The sequence below is a fragment of the Taudactylus pleione genome, unplaced genomic scaffold (assembly GCF_031769625.1).
Source record: "Taudactylus pleione unplaced genomic scaffold, aTauple2 ptg000095l, whole genome shotgun sequence".
NCBI lineage: Eukaryota > Metazoa > Chordata > Amphibia > Anura > Myobatrachidae > Taudactylus > Taudactylus pleione.
In genome coordinates, this window is record NW_028284497.1 from 18,193,800 (window position 1) to 18,208,231 (window position 14,432).

The 14,432-nt window shown below is 46.0% G+C and overlaps 1 pseudogene; it reads right to left on the minus strand.

Annotated features, from left to right (window-relative positions):
• Positions 1–1,114: 1,114 nt before the first annotated feature.
• LOC148526655 (5S ribosomal RNA) lies at positions 1,115–1,233 on the minus strand (annotated as a pseudogene).
• Positions 1,234–14,432: the final 13,199 nt, after the last annotated feature.

Consider the following 14,432-nt stretch of genomic DNA (forward strand, 5'->3'; position numbering starts at 1 on the left):
GAGCTTGACTGCAGGGAAACAGTTCCGGGTTGTGAAGAGGGATCCTTTTGGATCCCTCCCCCCCCTGTCCGGCTCCTTCTGCCGGACGTCAGGGCTCTTGTGCGCATGCGTGACATGTAGGTCACTCATGTGCACTTGTCCCACTGTTCCGAAAGGAGCAGTGAAACACTTCGGGGAGACAGCTGATTTTTTGATCAGCTGTCTCCGTGCCGGAGCAATGATGAATTGCTCTGGCGCTCGCAGCGAGATGGAATGTTAATTATCCGGGTCCGTTCGGACCCTGATAATTAACATAATGAATGAGTGTCCCCAAGTAGCAGCCCCCTTATACAGTGTCCCCAAGTAGCAGCCCCCTTATACAGTGTCCCCAGGTAGCAGCCCCTTATACAGTGTCCCCAGGTAGCAGCCCCCTTTATACAGTGCCCCCAGGTAGCAGCCCCTTATACAGTGTCCCCAGGTAGCAGCCCCCTTTATACAGTGCCCCCAGGTAGCAGCTGACAGGCAGCAGCACACAATAAGTGAGCAGGACTTTTGGAAATTGGGCCTGTGATCGCCCTTATCGCACCCCCACCCCCTTTGGATCCACCGATGCTGATGCCGCTGTCACCCGCAGCTCCTCTCCGCTCTGCACTCTCTCCCCAGGCTCTGAAATTAAACTTGACACTTCACAGCCTGGGGAGGGAAGAGTGGAGAGGAGACAATCAGGCTAACAGATTGCCTGCTCGGCCCCCCCACCTCCGCTGCAGCTTACCGGCTCTCTCCTTTGATGTCCCGCCGCTGGCAGCGGGTCCACGCCACCCTCCTCCTCTCTTGGATCTTCGGCGGCGTGTGACACTGACAGTATGTTGGGCGGGTTTAAATAGGGTGCCGCTGGCCTCTCTTCTCGCGCGCGAGAGAGGCTAAGGCAGGGGCCAAACAAAGCTGACAGGCAGCCGGGTGCCTGTGAAAGCCCGGCGGCGGGTGATGTAAATAAGGGGGCGGGGCCTCACAGAAAAGCGGCCCTGCAACCATTCGGCCCACCGGGATTCTTCCCACCAAAAATACCTGCCAATCCGCCCCTGCATATCATATCACTCTCCTGTGTGCTACCTGGGTATAGGAGACTTCTAAGTAGTACTTACAACACCGGATCTTCCCTGAAGGTCTCCCATTCAAGTACTAGTCAGGCCCAACACTGCTTGGCTTCCAAGTACAGCTGAGATTGGGCAAGACCAGTGTGGTATGGTTGTAACAAAATACAACATCTCTCCCAGGGCTACACAGTGATAGACAAGAGGATATTATGTTTTTGTATCCGTCCCTGTACGTGTTCTGGAATAATCTAACTGGTAAAAAAATTCTTGCTTATTTCTATTATGATTTTTTCTATCATGTTTTTCCACTACTGTTGAGTCATCTGTATGTTCTCTTGGTGGTCCAAGTTATCTTTGCATTTATGCACATGTTCATGTTTTGTCATATTTGTGATTACCTGAGCACCTTTTTGAGTTTAGTTCTGCTGGGTCTTCCTGTGTTCATTGTGCTTTTTTTCTCATAGCCTCACGGTTGTCATATTTGTACACCATGGATTAGTCTTCACCACAGACTATATTGCTTTAAGTCTTCTTTTGTGATTCTTTTGCTACATTTCTTTATTAGGATGTATTCTACAGTCATTCATTTCCTTACATTTCTGTGGCACACATGTATATATTTTTTGTCGTTTTATCACATATACCTATTCTGATGCACATGTTTTGGTAGATGTATTCACTAATATATTCTTTTTAGGATCCTTTCGATGGTACACTTGCCGTTTATATATAACGGTATGGTTTTTTTTATCTATATCTTCTTCATTTTTTATTATCTTTTGTATATGTATTATTCTTATTTGTTTTCCACTTGGAATAATAGTTTAACATTTTCACTTTATTCATATTCACTATTAAGGAATACAGTGGTGTGGAGTTTTTATGTTCCTTCTTTTTATAGGAGTGATTTGTATTTTGTTACTTTGTTTCTTCAATTTTTTGATGTGTGGGCATTGACCCACACCTTGCAAATTGCATTATATATGGTGACACGATGTTGACATTTCATCATGTTTAGCACTGCATGTCAGTGCCTCACTATCTATTCACACATATCCACGATGTACAGTGGTCATTTTTCCTCCTATCCACCGGGGGCGTCAGACTGCTTTATCCTGTGTGATGCCTGAGTGTCTGACGCACAGTGATGATATCAGACTCTGGCCCCCGGCAGCATGGAGCATTACACTGCACCAATCACCTTGGACATTCCACTATAAAGGTATGTGTATTTGTTTTTTTCATTGTGTACTTGATAAAAGTCATGTGAGACTGAAACGTTGAACAAAGCAGACACAGTTGTCAAGTTTGATTCTTTCATTTCATCAGACCTGTGAGTGCCGCCTTTCCCTTTCTACATATGTAAGTGGGTGTTCTATTGAACTTCCAGGAAGGCACCAAGGCAAGTAATTTATTTTGCATTTATGTGGAGTGCCAGCCATTTGACTATATATATATATATATATATATATATAATATATACAGTATATAGCAAACATGTATATATTATATATAACACACATATATACAGACTAAAGGGTTGGGTATGAAATCCCAGCTGTCGGGATGCCGCTGGTCGCAATATCAACAGCGCCATCCCGACAGCCTAAATCCCGGCACCCATACGATGCCATGGTAAGTAGGGGTGAGCGGGTTCGGATTTCTGAAATCCGAACCCCCCCGAGCCCCCCCGATCCGAGTCCGATCCGAGTCAGGCTCGACTTTTCCCGCCTGACTCGGATTCTGAAATCGAGGCAAAACGTCATCTTCCCGCCTTCCGAGTCTCGCGGGTTTTGGATCCTATATAAGGTACCCGCGTCGGCGCCATTTTCTCACTCGGCTGTGGACAGTGAAGAGGGAGGGTGGGAGTTAGGGCTGGCTGGGCTGTGTAGTGTAGTGTAGTGCAGAATAGTGTTGTGCTGTGCTGTGCTGCGCTGTGCTGCTGTTGTCCACTACTTCAAAGTCCATAGGGGCTGGCTGTGTTGTGCTGTGCTGCTGTTGTTAATAGGGGCTGTGTCCACTACTTCAAAGTCCATAGGGGCTGGCTGGACTGTGTTGTGCAGTCAGTTGTCCATAGGGGCTGTGTCCACTCCAAAGTCCTGTGCAGTGTCCCAGTCCTAAAGGGGTGCTGTAGTGTTGTCCAGGGGGTGCTCTGTCCATCAGGGGTGCTCCCCCCAAGTGCTAAAAAAATAATATTTTTTTTGCGTTTGTGAATTGTGTGCGCAGTAGCCGCACGTGCATCAACAAAGTAGTGCCAAGCGTGCGCCTGTGTCATAAGTAAAGGGCCGGCTGGCTTGACTGTTAAAGGGTGCTGTAACCCCCAAAGTACACTCCAGTCCAAACCAAAAAAAAAATTATTTTCTGTGTTTGTGAATTGTGTGCGCAGTAGCCGCACGTGCATCAACAAAGTAGTGCCAAGCGTGCGCCTGTGTCATAAGTAAAGGGCCGGCTGGCTTGACCGTTAAAGGGTGCTGTAACCCCCAAAGTACACTCCAGTCCAAACCAAAAAAAAAATTATTTTCTGTGTTTGTGAATTGTGTGAGCAGTAGCCGCACGTGCATCAACAAAGTAGTGCCAAGCGTGCGCCTGTGTCATAAGTAAAGGGCCGGCTGGCTTGACCGTTAAAGGGTGCTGTAACCCCCAAAGTACACTCCAGTCCAAACCAAAAAAAAAATTATTTTCTGTGTTTGTGAATTGTGTGCGCAGTAGCCACACGTGCATCAACAAAGTAGTGCCAAGCGTGCGCCTGTGTCATAAGTAAAGGGCCGGCTGGCTTGACCGTTAAAGGGTGCTGTAACCCCCAAAGTACACTCCAGTCCAAACCAAAAAAAAAATTATTTTCTGTGTTTGTGAATTGTGTGCGCAGTAGCCGCACGTGCATCAACAAAGTAGTGCCAAGCGTGCGCCTGTGTCATAAGTAAAGGGCCGGCTGGCTTGACCGTTAAAGGGTGCTGTAACCCCCAAAGTACACTCCAGTCCAAACCAAAAAAAAAATTATTTTCTGTGTTTGTGAATTGTGTGCGCAGTAGCCGCACGTGCATCAACAAAGTAGTGCCAAGCGTGCGCCTGTGTCATAAGTAAAGGGCCGGCTGGCTTGACCGTTAAAGGGTGCTGTAACCCCCAAAGTACACTCCAGTCCAAACCAAAAAAAAAATTATTTTCTGTGTTTGTGAATTGTGTGCGCAGTAGCCGCACGTGCATCAACAAAGTAGTGCCAAGCGTGCACCTGTGTCATAAGTAAAGGGCCGGCTGGCTTGACCATTAAAGGGTGCTGTAACCCCCAAAGTACACTCCAAACCAAAAAAATATATATATTCTGTGTTTGTGACTTGTGTGCACTGTGGCTGCACGTGCATCAACAAAGGAGCAGCGCCAAGCGTGCGCCTGTGTCCCATAAGTAAAGAGCCGGCTGGCTCATTTCTTAAAGGGTGGTGTAACCCACAAAGTGCACTACTCTCCAGCAAAAATAAAAAAATATTTTCTGTGTTTGTGTGCGCTTTAGCCGCACGTATATATCAATATAACATAAATGGAGGACCAAACTTTCTCCGATAAAAATAAAATAGGGAAAGATCAAGAACCACTTCCTCCTAGTGCTATTGCTGCTGCTGGGAGTTGTTCATCATCCCAGAGAGGAAGTAGGAACATCACTACTTTTACTAAACAATTGACCCTCCAACAGTCCCTAGCGATGAGGATGAAGTATGACAGCAGTCATCCTGAAGCAAAACGTATAACTGAGGCCTTGACTGCTATGTTGGTGTTAGACGTGCGTCCGGTATCCGCTATTAGTGCAGTGGGATTTAGACAATTGATGGAGGTAGTGTGTCCCCGGTTCCAAATCCCGTCTAGATTCCACCTGCATCCTCAAAGCAGCAGCGACATGCGTGCGTCTGTCTGTTAAAGGGTGGTGACACCCTCAAAGTGTGCTACACAAACAATAAAAATATTGTTCTTTTTTTTTCTGTCTGTGAATTGTGTGGGCTGTAGCCGCACTTGCATCCTCAAAACAGCAGCGACAAGCGTGCGTCTGTCTGTTAAAGGGTGGTGTAACTCTCAAAGTGCTCCAAAAAATAAAAAACTATTTTTTTAATGTGTTTGTGATTTGTGTGCGATGTAGCCGCACTTGCATCCTCAAAGCAGCAGCGACAAGTGTGCGTCTGTCTGTTAAAGGGTGGTGACACCCTCAAAGTGTGCTACACAAACAATAAAAATATTCTTCTTCTTTTTTCTGTCTTTGTGAATTGTGTGGGCTGTAGCCGCACCTGCATCCTCAAAGCAGCAGCGACAAGCGTGCGTCTGTCTGTTAAAGGGTGGTGACACCCTCAAAGTGTGCTACACAAACAATTAAAATATTGTTCTTTTTTTTTCGGTCTTTGTGAAATGTGTGGGCTGTAGCCGCACCTGCATCCTCAAAGCAGCAGCGACAAGCATGCATCTGTCTGTTAAAGGGTGGTGTAACCCTCAAAGTGCGCTCCACAAACAATAAAAATATTCTTTTTTTTTTTTCTGTCTTTGTGAATTGTGTGGGCTGTAGCCGCACTTGCATCCTCAAAGCAGCAGCGACAAGCGTGCGTCTGTCTGTTAAAGGATTACATCGGTGACAGCATCCAAGTAGGCATGTCAGACAGTCCGTACCTGTACGGGCAGGAAAAAGAAGCAATTTGGAGGTCCCTGTACAAACTGGCTCTATTTTACCTGAGTTGCCCCCCTCCAGTGTGTACTCCGAAAGAGTGTTTAGTGCAGCCGGGAACCTTGTCAGCGAAAGGCGTAGGAGGTTGCTTCCACAAAATGTGGAGAAGATGATGTTCATAAAATGAATTATCAACTCTTCCAGGGAGACCAGCCTCCAGAACGTACAGAGGGACCTGTGGTTCCAGCGGGGACGAATTAATACTCTGTGAGGATGAGGATGTACACACTGAAGAGGGTGAGGAATCGGTGGATGAGGAGGATGAGGATGACATCTTGCCTCCGTAGAGCCAGTTTGTGCAGGGACAGATTAATTGCCAGCTTGTTTTGTGGGGGCCCAAACGAACCAATCATTTCAGCCACAGTTGTGTGGCAGACCCTGGCGCTGAAATGATTGGTTTGTTAAAGTGTGCATGTCCTGTTTATACAACATAAGGATGGGTGGGAGGGCCCAAGGACAATTCCATCTTGCACCTCTTTTTTTTCTTTGCATTATGTACAGTTTGGGGCCTAGTTTTTCAAACTGCCATCCTGTCTGCCACTGCAGTTTCACGCCTAGATGGGTCACGTGTTTGTGCCGCCCACTCGTGTCGCTTAGCATAGTCATCCAGCTACCTCGGTGCAACCTTTTGGACATAAAAACACTATTGTGAGGTGTGAGGTGTTCAGAATAGACTGGAAATGAGTGGAAATTAAGGTTATTGAGGTTATTAATAGCATAGGAGCAGAAAAACCTACAAATTCTGTGATTTTAGCTGTTTTTATGCTTTTTTTCAAAAAAATACAGATCCAAAACACAAAACCCAGAACCCAAAACACGGAAGGGTGGTTTTGGCAAAACCAATCCAGATCCAAAACACGAAGAAAGATCCAGATCCAAAACCAAAACACAAAAAGTGGCCGGTGCACACCCCTAATGGTAAGTAGTTTTCTAACTGCTACCCTAAACCTAACCTACCCACCGCAATGCCTAACCCTAACCTCCCCCCCTAGTGCCTAAACCTAACTTCCCCCTCCCCGCACCCTAAACCTAACACCCTCTCCCCGGTGCCTAAACCTAACCTTCCCCTAGTGCCTAAACCTAACTTCCCCCCTCCCCGCACCCTAAACCTAACCCTCCCTCACTGATGCCTAACCCTGCTCTTAGTGCCTAACCCTAACTCCGCTACCTAACGCTAACCTACCCCTACACCCCGCTACTTACCTTCGGGATCCCAACCTGTCAGGATTTTGGCACCGGTATTAAGACCATCGGCATCCTGCACTCTGGGATGCTGACTACATCCCCACATTAACACATACATACATACAGACTAACACATATACAGTATATACACACTAACAAATATATACACATATATACACACACATATATGCACACTAGCAGATAAATACACGCTAACACATACATACACATATACACTACCAGGCATACACATATGTGCACACTAACATACATACACATATATACACACACTAGCACATACACACACATATATGCACACACACTAACATACATACACATATATACACACACTAGCACATACACACATATATGCACACTAGCAGATAAATACATACTAACACATACATACACTAACATGCATACACATATATACACACTAACATACAGACACATACACACATATATACATACTAGCACATACACACTAACACATACAGACTCATACATACACATGCTAAAACAAATACACACATACAAATACATACTTATAATGTACCGATTCAATTCCCCGCGTCAGTATTGCAATGGGGCGGAGCCAATGTGACAAGCCCCGCCCCGTATGTCCACAAATCGAGTCATCGTGGAGGGGGCAGAGCCTAATGATGCACGGTGCCCGGCCCATTTACCAAGCTGCTGTTGCTTCAGAAATGTAAATTATAAGTATGTATTTGTTTTAGCATGTGTATGTATGTGTCTGTATGTGTTAGTGTGTATGTGCTAGTGTGTATATATGTAAGTGTGTATGTATGTGTCTGTATGTTAGTGTGCACTGTGCACATATGTGTATGCATGTTAGTGTATATGTGTATGTATGTGTTAGTGTGTATTTATCTGCTAGTGTGCATATATGTGTGTATGTGCTAGTGTGTGTATGTATGTTAGTGTGCATATATTTGTTAGTGTGTGTATACTGTATATGTGTTAGTCTGTATGTATGTATGTGTTAATGTGGGGATGTAGTCAGCATCCCAGAGTGCAGGATGCCGATGGTCTTAATACCGGTGCCAAAATCCTGACAGGTTGGGATCCCGAAGGTAAGTAGCGGGGTGTAGGGGGAGGTTAGCGTTAGGTAGCGGAGTTAGGGTTAGGCACTAAGGAGAGGGTTAGGCATCAGTGAGGGAGGGTTAGGTTTAGGCACCGGGGAGGGGGTGTTAGGTTTAGGGTGCGGGGAGGGGGAAGTTAGGTTTAGGCACTAGGGGGGGAGGTTAGGGTTAGGCATCGTGGTGGGTAGGTTAGGTTTAGGGTAGCGGTTAGAAAACTACTTACCATAGCGTCGTATGGGTGCCGGGATTCAGGCTGTCGGGATGGCGTTGTCAGTATTGCGACCAGCGGCATCCCGACAGCTGGGATTTCACACCCAACCCTTTAGTGTGTGTGTATATATATATATATATATATATATATATATATTAGAACCTCCCCACCCCCCAGAAGATCCATAGTTTGCCCCTGCTCTTGATCAATCTTTTTTTTTTTTCCTTTGGAGTCGGCGCTTGTGACTTCATGACATCACGCCACGCCGCTGGAAGGAAGAGGTCAGAGGAGCCGCGGCACATGAGGAGCAGAGCCAGTCAGATCTGGAGGAGAAGCCAGAAGAAAGGAGCATTCTTCAAGGCGATAAGGTAAGTCATTATTAATGAGATGTAGAAGGGGTGGGGGGGGCCTGCCTATTTTGTCAGTCCCAGGTCCCACAATTTCTGATGGCAGCCCTGTACATGCTATATCACTGCATTAAATTATTTCATATACCTGATTGTGAAAGAAAACAAGAAGAATGTGTATGATCTAATTCCAATGCATTGTGCAACATAAGTATTTCATGTCAGTCCAACGTTGAATAACTGACCTGACAACCCCAATATATACATTTCCTGCTAATGCCCATTTCGCAATGAGCTTCGCTTTCTTCAAACAAAGCTGTTCTCTGTCATATTGTTTTGATGTAAGTATAACAATATGAAGTCAGCAAAAGGTTACAATTTTAGTTTCAAAAACTGTTGTCGTACACTGCAATCAAGCAGAGGACATGTTATAACTGCAAATAGACTCTCTAAAGGAGATGTATTTAATGTATTACATAAAAACCAATAAAGGTCATTTTACCTACTTACATAACTATTACTGTTACATTTATAGTACTACGGTAATTGTCCAGGAGGATGACAGCTGTTGTTTTGGAAAAAAAGATAATTATACTTATTGCTGTTCTTTAAACAACTTCCTGGAACAAGTTAATAATTACTGTTTATTGTAGCTACAGCTAAGTGGTAAGAATATACCGTATATATAAAATATATGTATATATATATATATATATATATATATATAGTAGGGGTGTGCACCGGACACTTTTCGTGTTTTGTGTTTTGGTTTTGGATCTGGATCTTTCTTCGTGTTTTGGATCTGGATTGGTTTTGCCAAAACCACCCTTCCGTGTTTTGGGTTCTGGGTTTTGTGTTTTGGATCTGGATTTTTTCTTAAAAGATAAAAAAAAAACGCTAAAATCACATAAATGGGCCTTTTTTTGTTCCTACGCTATTAATAACCCCAATAACATTAATTTCCACTCATTTCCACTCTATTCTGAACACCTCACACCTCACAATATTGTTTTTAGGCCAAAAGGTTGTACCGAGGAAGCTGGATGACTATGCTAAGCGACACAAGGGGGCGGCACAAACACGTGGCCCATCTAGGAGTGGCACTGCAGTGGCAGACAGGAAGCCAATCAGCGTTATGGTGCCCATTTGCATGTAGCACGAACCCGGGAGATCCGTGCTACATGCATCTGTGTGATTGGCACAGAGCAATGACAGGTCCGTGAGACCCGTCTGTGCTGCTGTGGTAAAAAAAAAAAAAAAAAAACCTGTGTAAAAAAAGAAAAAAATGGCGTGCACCCCCCCAAAAAAGAGCAACCAGCCCCGGGCATTAGTAACCCAGTGCTGGGTGTGCTTAAATACAGGGGACAAACGACGTAGGGGTCCCCTGTACTTAAGCACAACCAGCACCGGGCTAGTCAGAACCAGCGCTGGTTGCCAAAATACGGGGGACAAATGACGTAGGGGTCCCCTGTATTCTGCGCAACCAGCTCTGGGCTCTGATCCGGTCCTGGTTCTGGAAATATAGGGGACAAAAAATGAGTAGGGTTCCCCTGTATGTTCCAGAACCAGCACTGGACTTTTTCTAGCGGGGGGCTGATGCCACAGCCAGGGGAGCCCTTTCACCGGGCCCCCCAGCCGCAGCATCAACCCTGACCGCTAGTCAGCCCAGGCCGGGGATCCCTGGAGAGCTAGGGACCCCCCCAATAAAGGGGTCACCCTCTCCAGGGCACCCCAGGCCCAGGCTGATAGCCCGGGGCTATCCCCGCCACCCCTGGTGGCGGTGGGTGGCGGGTTGATTGTGTGGTGTGGTGTAAATAAAGAATATCAAACATTGTCTTTACAAGTAGAACTGCAAGTCCCAGCTAGCCTGCCCCGCATGCTGGTACTTGGAGAACCATAAGTACCAGCATGCAGGGCATTAAGGGCCCACTAGTACCTGTAGTTCACCTGTAAAAAAAATGTTTAAAAAAACACAGGACACACACACCGTGACAGTATAAGTTTATTAAACATACATACACACACACACATGTACACATACTCACCTATGTAACCTGTAGCATCGGTCCACTTGTCCGGTAAAGTATCCCTAGGGGACCTGTGAAAAAAAACATACTCACCATCTCCTATGCGAGGTTCTGTCCTCTTCGTTCCAAAGTAGGCATCCCCGGACTTGGCAAAAAAAAAAAACGAAAACGCGATCCACGAACTTAGTACCGTTCTATAGAACGGTACTTCCCGAATGAGAGCTTAGCGGCGGGGTATCACCATGGAAACCCCGCTGCTAAGCGTTCATTGGCTGAGAGAGGTCATCTCCCGTCTCTCAGCCAATGAACGGCTCCCTCCATTGTAGTCAATGGTGGGAACCGCAGGGTAAACTTTAATAACCTTGCGGCTCCCAGCATTGACTACAATGGAGGGAGCCGTTCATTGGCTGAGAGAGACGGGAGATGGCCTCTCTCAGCCAATGAACGCTTAGCAGCGGGGTTTCCATGGTGATACCCCGCCGCTAAGCTCTCATTCGGGAAGTACCGTTCTATAGAACGGTACTAAGTTCGTGGATCGCGTTTTCGTTTTTTTTTTTTTTTGCCAAGTCCGGGGATGCCTACTTTGGAACGAAGAGGACAGAACCTCGCATAGGAGATGGTGAGTATGTTTTTTTTCACAGGTCCCCTATGGATACTTTACCGGACAAGTGGACCGATGCTACAGGGTTACATAGGTGAGTATGTGTACATGTGTGTGTGTGTGTGTATGTATGTTTAATAAACTTATACTGTCACGGTGTGTGTGTCCTGTGTTTTTTTTAAACATTTTTTTACAGGTGAACTACAGGTACTAGTGGGCCCTTAATGCCCTGCATGCTGGTACTTGTGGTTCTCCAAGTACCAGCATGCGGGGCAGGCTTGCTGGGACTTGCAGTTCTACTTGTAAAGACAATGTTTGATATTCTTTATTTACACCACACCACACAATCAACCCGCCACCCACCGCCACCAGGGGTGGCGGGGATAGCCCCGGGCTATCAGCCTGGGCCAGGGGTGCCCTGGAGAGGGTGACCCCTTTATTGGGGGGGTCCCCAGCTCTCCAGGGATCCCCGGCCTGGGCTGACTAGCGGTCAGGGCTGATGCTGCGGCTGGGGGGCCCGGTGAAAGGGCTCCCCTGGCTGTGGCATCAGCCCCCCGCTAGAAAAAGTCCAGTGCTGGTTCTGGAACATACAGGGGAACCCTACTCATTTTTTTCCCCTGTATTTCCAGAACCAGGACCGGATCAGAGCCCAGAGCTGGTTGCGCAGAATACGGGGGACCCCTACGTCGTTTGTCCCCCGTATTTTGGCAACCAGCTCTGGTTCTGACTAGCCCGGTGCTGGTTGTGTTTAAGTACAGGGGACCCCTATGTCGTTTGTCCCCTGTATTTAAGCACACCCAGCACTGGGTCACTAATGCCCGGGGCTGGTTGCTCTTTTTTTGGGGGGGGGGGCACGCCATTTTTTTCTCTTTTTACACAGGTTTTTTTTTTTTTATTTACCACAGCAGCACAGACGGGTCTCACGGACCCGTTAGTGCTCTGTGTCAATGACACAGATGCAAGTAGCACGGATCTCCTGGTCCGTGCGTGCATCTGTGTCATTGAAATACACAGCAGCACAGACGGGTCTCACTGACCCATCTGTGCTCTGTGTCACTGTCAATCACACAGATGCATGTAGCACGGATCTCACGAGTCCGTGCTACATGCAAATGAGCACCATAATGCTGATTGGCTGAGAGCCGTGACAGACGGCTCTGTCAGCCAATCAGCACTTTGCCCATTAAAGGCAAAGGCATTTTTTTTTAAATGGCCGCTCGAGGCAAAACCTCGAGATCCGACAGCAGATCTCGAGGTTTTGCCTCGGGAGAGGGATCCGGGGCAGACAGGGAGATCCGAGCTTGGGCTCGGATCGCCCCGGATCCCCGAAGTTCGGGTGGGTTCGGTTCTCAGGGAACCGAACCCGCTCATCCCTAATATATAGACACACACCCATGCAGTATAGGCAGCACTTAGGGGTTAGTACAAATCAACAACACGACCGCCTGCTTAGCCAACGTTTCAATGTTTGCACATTTTCTTCAGTGGCAGATCAGGGTAAGGGTGCTGTGTGCCGGGGTAGATAGTTGCAATTGTCATGCAGCAGCCAAGTATTAGTACACCAGTTCAGGGCCTTGGTACAAGTATCCACAGTTATTGTTTATTAGCAGCACAAAAATAAACAAAACATAAAAGTCATTCCTGGTCTGTCTGTCTCTAAACATAATGATTCCCTACCTAATAATCCTCTCACAAAACAGAAGTCTTTAGCACAGCACTTGCATTCAGTAATCACAGTGCCTTTCAACAGTCCTCTGACCCAGGGGCATTTTAATTGAGGAGAGGGCCCGTGTGCAGATTCAGTGCAGGCCCCCTCCTCTCTGGTAGGGCAGTAGATTCTGGTGTGGTGCAGCATCTACTGCGCATGCGCAGGTGTCAGGGAAAATGGCACCCATGCTTTATTCCCAGGGACATCTCTTCTATGCATGCGCAAGTCACTGAGAAAATGGCCACCGCCATTTTCACGGTGAGCACTCTGGAGACTGCGGAGAGGTGAGCTTAACAATATATGGGTGCAGGGCGTGGGTTCGGGCCCATGTGCACCACACACTCTGCTTCCATTATAGATATGCCATTGCTCTGACCTGCTCCCTAGGCAGCGAGAGACTGACACACCCTTTATCAGCCTCTTACAGGTGGTCTGGCAATCAAGGTTGCCAATCAGCTCCTGTCTACCAATTACTAGTTTATAAGTTTAAAACCCGGGGCATATATATCTCTCCTTGGCAACCTTTCCAGTGTTTTTGTTACTATATATATATATAAAATACAAAATGAATCCTTATATCGCGCTTACACTGGTCGATTTTACCGCTAACAGAGGGAGACATACACTTCATTGGACTGAATAGACTTTTACCACTTGCTTGGCACTGGGTCTCATCGTTTTTAAACATTGGAAATATATGATACGTCTTCATATTTAAATTGCTATTAAGGAATCTGGTTACATTTATCGGTTGAGAAACATCCATCTGTTCCAGTAAAATTGTTATAAGAACTACTTGGCTTCTAAGAGCCTTTCTAGGAATTTCTCCCTATCAAGGGACGGAAAATAAGCTTATACCACTGAGTGTTCTAACCAGTTCCATATCATCGAGTGTTTATTTAGACCAGTTCCATTTTTGTATTTACCCCTGATGAAGTCCCATATGTGGACAAAACGCGTAGGGTCATTGCGCTAAAAAAAACCTGCACCTACCACATAAGAGGTCCACCTAAGAGCTCACACCTGTAGGTGGCAGATAACATCTATCATTCTGTACTGGGGCAGGTTTACTAAAAGTTGTTTTATGCTATTTATGTATTGATTTGTATTGTAAATTGTTTTATATATTTTTACCTCTTTTGATATACCAAGAATAAAATATTCAGTTACAAGAATTATGGGCTGCCAAATGGGCTTTTATTTTATGAATAATATCCAAAACATAAACAAAAGGTGATTTAAAGAGTAACTAGAAGTTTGTGTTTGACCAACAGTTAATATTGCAATAAATCCCCCTAAGTGGTGGAAATTTCTCCTATTCAATTAATATTCAAAGTTATAGCACACCAAAGGTACCCCCTCTTTGAGAGAGAGAGAGAGAGAGAGAGCTATGGTGCCGGAGAAATCCTAAGCTATAGCTCCCCCACACCCACTGAATTTTGCTAATGTGAGTGCAGCCAGCATATTAGGCTAATTTGAAATGA